The following is a 6,469-nucleotide window of genomic DNA, read 5'->3' on the forward strand; positions in this document are numbered from 1 at the left end:
AAAAAAGATAACAATAAAATAAATTGAAATTTAGATATTATGATTTGAATGAATTAGTATATATTAAATCAAATAATTGAGCATGATTTATGTATAAAATGACAATATAAGCATTTAATTTATTATTGTGAATATTTTATGGGTATAAAATTGAAGAAGGTGGAGTTAAAATTAAAGATTGAAAATTTAAAGGCAAGTCATACAATATTAAAGTGGGCAATCTTGTTCTTATGCTATAATAATATTTTGTTTATTCTGGACCAAATGCATTTACTAGTACTATTATTATTACTAGTTATTTGAAAATGACTGCATACTTGTGATTTATTGTTCAATTGAATTTTTTGTTCTTATTATAGAGATAATATATGTACTAAATATTATTTAAATTATTATAAATATTGAATGTTATATAGTTTTATTGTCTACTATGCATTTAAGAATGAAATAATCATTATTAGATATAGTTTTAATAGTATGTTTGCATGTGTATGCTTGACAATGATGGAGTTCATCTCTTTTCGGTATTAACATGAGGCTGCTAAGTTACTCGTGCATGTAAATTGACAAAATTATTGATATTGATATATCTTAATTGACACATTCTTAGGCGATGCTCCTATAACAATTGTACTAATATAAAATAATATAGACATGTTATTGATAGATTAAAACACATTTAGTGTTATAAGCTATCGTGAAAAATCATATCTGAAAAATGTCAAATGTTTATTTTTTTTATATTGATTTGTAGTATCTCTCACTTGCATGCATATCATTTTATTTTTGTTATGTTATTGTAATTTAGGAACTTAGGAGTATGAGTATTCACTAATTTTAGTTAGCTTACTATTGTTTTAATATTTTCTAGGTTTAAGCATTAAATAGAATGAATACTAGAGGAGAGAACATGCACAGAAGAAGAGGTCGACAACCAAAAAGGTAACTTTTATTTGTTAATTAAAATGTTTTATTTAGTGGTTTTTTCAACTAATTTTTTTCTTATTAAACTGTTAGTGGTAAAACTAGAAATAAAGAAAGCCTAATTCCAGCGTCCCACCATCTGCTCTCGTCCCGGTAACTATCAAGCCCTAGGTTGGGTCGTGATAGATATTGTGAGCCAATTCTCTTTATTTTTTTTTTACTTTTATTACCAAAATTTCATTTTAATCAAGTTTTTGTTTGAATGGCTTGTTTTTCAGGCAGTATGTTTGAGTCAAAAATATGTTTGAAAGTAGAATATTATATTTGGTTTGAGGCACAATTATTTTATTTTATTGTTCAATTTTATAAATTTAATATTCAGTGTAATTAAATCTATTGTATTTATTTTGCATAATTTTTATTTTTTTGATTTTAGCTTGTGCGCTATAAATCTAATAACCTTTATTACTTAGTTATATTGAACCCTGAAGTAATTTTTGTTTTTTGGTTTTTTGTGCAGTTAAAAAATAGAAATAATTGGTGTAGACTAAATTTGGAGAGGGAGGGAAGAAGGGAGGGAGTGCCATATATTATAATGGGCATCTTTCTTCATTCCCTTAGAAGGGTTACTCAGAATGAGTAGCTTGCCTTCAGAAGTTTTTAGAGAATTTCCTAAATCTTGCTGAAAAAGTTGTTCAGGCTATTTTTTATGGACTACTTTTTCCCTTGTGATTTAAGGGGCACTTTTTGATAACCTTCACAAATTTTTGTATCTTATATCAAAGTTGTTACATTTTAAAGTTAAATAACTTAGTTGCTCTCTATTATATAATCCTTTTTCTTTCATTGTTTGCTTAGTTGTTGTTATTATATCTCTATGGTTGTTGGACATCGCTTACCCAATTTACGGCCATGGCCCAAATGTTTTATCGAACATGAGCTTTTGAGGCTTAATGATTATGCTTAGTTTGTTGAAGATTCGATTGATATATCAGATCAATGTTGGAGGCTTCCAATATATCGACTCAATGTTGGAGGATAAGTCAACTCAACCTTTAGACTGAATCAAAAATGTTTTGACTTAGCTTGGGAGGATTGATGAATTTGTTTTGAGGATATATTTTCTCTAATTAAAAGAATTAATTTGTTTAGGATTTTGTTGCTTCGTGGATATACTTGTTTTTTACTCGACTTTTAACACATTTTCAACTTAGTTAGATCATTGTGATGTCATTTAGCTTTCATTTGCCTAGTTTTAGGATATTGAATTGAGCATTAGCATGTCTAGCAATGAAGTTGATGAGTTGAGTGGAATCTATCTGTTGGTCTGGTCATCAATCCATCCTACTTGACTTGTATTCATCTACTTAAGTTTATGACAAAAAATCTTACTATTCGAAGTAATAATCTAATGATGCCAAAACATGCAAAGGGCTTCCTTTCCTTAAGCATTTTGCAACATTAAGATTTCATTTAGTATTTAAGAAATCCCGGAAGCTAGTTACATTATGTTATAAGCTTTTTTTGCATATAACCATACTTATCTTTTTGGTGTGGCTTCAAGTTTTATGGTTTTGTAGCTTTGTTTGGGAGAGAAAATATTCAAACGTAATTGTGTCCAGACTCCAATAATACGACGTCAATTATAAAGTGGTGGGATCGGTTTCATGAATTAAAAAAATTGTAAAAAAACTTTTTTTTTGTGCGATCTGGTCAGAAAATTGTTTGTTGTATAAAAAAAAGAGTTGTATTATGGTGATATTTATGTGGTATTTTGGTAATATTATGATGATATTCTAGTGGTATTCTGGAGGTATACTAGTTGTATTCGAGTGATATTTTAGTTATATACTTGTGGTATTATGGTTGTTTAATTATGGTATGTTGGTAGTATTCTAGTTAAATTCTTATGGTATTCTTGTGGTTGTGATATTCTGGTGGTATTCTGATTATATTCTGGTTGTATTATGGTGGCGTTTTGGTAGTATTTTGATTCTAAAGTATTCTGGTGATATTATGATTATATTCTTGTGGTATTCTAGTAGAATACTAGTGATATTCTGATAATATTATGGTGGTATACTTGTAGTATTTTGTTTGTTTTATGGTGGTATTTTGATAATATTATGATAGAATTTTGGTGGTTTTTAATGTTAATATGGTGGTATTCTTTTAATATTCTAGTGGCATTTAGGTAGTATACTGGTGGTATTCTAATGATGATATTATGTTGGTATACTTGTGGTATTTTGCTAGTGTATTTGTAGCATTCAAGTAGTATACCAGTAGTACTTTTGTGGTATTATGTTGGCATACTTATAGTATTCTACTAGTGTACTTGTGGTATTGTGCTTGTATATTAGTGATATTTTGGTTGTATTATGGTGATATTCTTATAGTGTTCTGGTGATATTCTAATGGTATTCTTGTGGTATTTTGGTGATATTCTAGTAGTGTACTAGTAGTATTATGGTGGTATTATGATGATATGCTTGTGATATTCTAGTTTTGTTATGATTGCATTTTGGTGGTAGTCTTATTGTATTATTGTGGTTTTTTTTTGTAGTATTTTCTAATATTCGTGTAGTATTTTGGTGAATTTTAGTGGTTCTGGTGGTATCCTTGTGGTATTTAGGTCATATTATGTTGGAATTCTAGTAGTATACTTGTGGTATTCTGGTGGTAGTATAATGGTATACTTGTGATATTCTAGTTGTATTATGGTGATGTTTTAGTGATATTCTGGTGATATTTGGTGGTATTCTAGTGATATTATTGTGGTATTTTAGTAGTATTTTGGTGATAATTGGGTAGTATACCGGTGATATTCTGACAGTATTCTGATTGTATTATGGTGGTATGTTTGGCGATATTCTGGCTATATTATCGTGATATTTTGGTGGTATTTTAATGATGTTCTTGTAATATTCACATTGTATTTTTGTGGTACTTAAGTGGTATTTATGCTGTATTTATATGTAAGTGGTATTTATGTTGTATTTATATGGTATTCTGGTAATTTTTGGTGAAATTCTTATGGTATTCTAATGTTATTCTAGTAGTATACTAGTGGTACTCTTGTAATATTATGCCGGTATTATGATGGTATAATTGTGATATTATGATTGTATTATGATGTTATTTTAGTGGTTTTTTGGTAGTATTATAGTGATATTTTGGTGATATTCTTGGGATATTTTTGTGGTATTTTGCTAGTATACTAATAATATTCTTGTGATATTATGGTGGTATTCTGGTAGTATACTTATGATATTCTGGTTGTATTATGGTGATATTTTGGTGGTATTCTGACATACCAGTAGAATATCACAAGTATATCACCATAATACCACTAGAACACAACTTGAATATCATTAGTATAACACTAGATACCACTATAATGCCACAAGAATGACACAAGAATATCACCAGAACACCTCAAGAATACCACCGTAATACAAACATAATATCAATAGTATATAACAAGAATATCAAAAGTATACCAGCAAAATACCACAAGTATGTCATCATAATACTATAATATAATACCACTAGTATACTACTAGAATACCACATATACCACTAGAATATCACAACTATACCGCTATAATACCACCAAAATACCATTAATATACTACCATAATACCTCTAGTATACCAAAACAATACTACCAGAATATCACCATAATTCAATTAGAATATCACGAGAATATCACCAGAATATCACCAAAATATCACCATAATACAACTAAAATACTAAAACTAAACCACCATAATACAACCAAATTACCACTAGAATATCACTACCATACCCCCAAATTACAACCAAAATATCATTATAATACAAATCATTTTTTTCGATGCAACACTCGGTCTTTAGGTCTGGTCGCGCAAAAAAAGAATTTTTTATATTTTTAAATTTATGAAACCAGGTCCCGCCACTTTATAAATGCCGTCGTATTGTTGGAATCCAGACCCAAAACTCCATCCGGACTCCGAATGCAATAATTTCTCGTTTACGTAAAGCATTTGTCAAGGTCATGTTTATGTTCCCAACATGGATGAAGCTTCCTTATTTTGCTAGAATTTAGTAAGGATTGGTCGTAGCTTCTAATATTTGCCCCAATTTTATTTCTTCTATGAGAAATTGAAATAACATTACCCAAGGTTTATTTTTTTTCTTTTTACTCATGCTCTTCTCATAGACTCTTCTTTCCTTTGGTTGAGTTTGTGATGTCTTTCAACATGCTTAATTTTCTTTGTCTTTTACATTTGATTTTCTATGAAACTGCAATTTAAAAAAGGGTGTTCTTGTGTTGTTCTTGTAAGTATAATAGGTATGACACTTGGAGCGAATCAGAGCTGAAATGGAGCAAAGTGAAAGTAAAATGGAGTAAAAGACAGTCTGGCAGACTTGTGCCTAGGCGCCTACTTCTGGGCGACAAGGCGCCTACTTCTGGGTGACAAGGCGCCTACTTCTGGGCGACAAGGCGCCTACTTCTGGGCGACAAGGCGCTACCGCTAATGCCTTGGCGCCAGCTTCCGGATGCCTAGATTCCATAACCTCCCATGGAACCGGAGAAGGTGGGGCCTAGGTGCCACAAACTGGGCGCTTAAGCGCCAGAACTTTCCCCGACAGCATCGCAAGAAACTTGATATGCCCCGACGATTATCACAATAATGTGAGATTTGGAAATGATAACAAAAACTTGATCCACTCCTTAGCAAATAAATTGAGTTCTTCAATTTAGATATTATTACTCACTGGGGTTTCTCACACAAGTATACTATCATTTTAGTATTATGGGGCTCTATTGAGTTTGAATTGTTGATCCCACATGACAGGAGGTAATGAGTCCTTTAGGTGAAGTTCTGGTCTACTATGCTAAGGTCTTAGTTTGGAATGCAAATTAAAATGGTTTTCTCTAACAATTAGTCATAAACTATAACACTAAGCTAGTGACGCATAGTAACATATATCTTGTTTACCCTCTTTCAAGTGCTTAAAGAAGTTTAGTTTAACTTGGTAAGTGTTTCAATCTGTCACCCTAGAAGCCCCCAAGTTATACCCATTAAAACTTATCTCCCTATCTATTTCCATTTCCCTATGGACTGCTTCACCATAGCCTATTGAACAACGTGATCTCTCTAGTTGTTTATTCCATAGCTTTTTTGAGTCTTTATGGGTTAACAATAAATTTTAATAATTTATATGGCTAGTATAAAAAGTAAATGAAGCATAGAAGGAAAGGTCATCACATTAATATTAAAATCCAATTCTAAAGCATTCAACACATCCTACAATTCATATATATTCATCACAAGAGAAGAGTAAGGGAATCTACTCACAAAGCATGAAGATTGTAATGGAAAGCATTATCATTTAACATAACAATTAAATTAAATATATGTTTACAACAAGTTCAATATAAATAGAAACATGATATTTTATTTTCCTTTTCTGAAAAGAATTGAAAAGTTTCCCCAACAATGAATCTAAGAACTCTCTGTAATGTTGCAATGCTTCCCTCACAGATTCCTCTCTA

Source organism: Phalaenopsis equestris, unplaced genomic scaffold (assembly GCF_001263595.1).
Source record: "Phalaenopsis equestris unplaced genomic scaffold, ASM126359v1 Scaffold213705, whole genome shotgun sequence".
In the NCBI taxonomy this organism is placed as follows: Eukaryota; Viridiplantae; Streptophyta; class Magnoliopsida; order Asparagales; family Orchidaceae; genus Phalaenopsis; species Phalaenopsis equestris.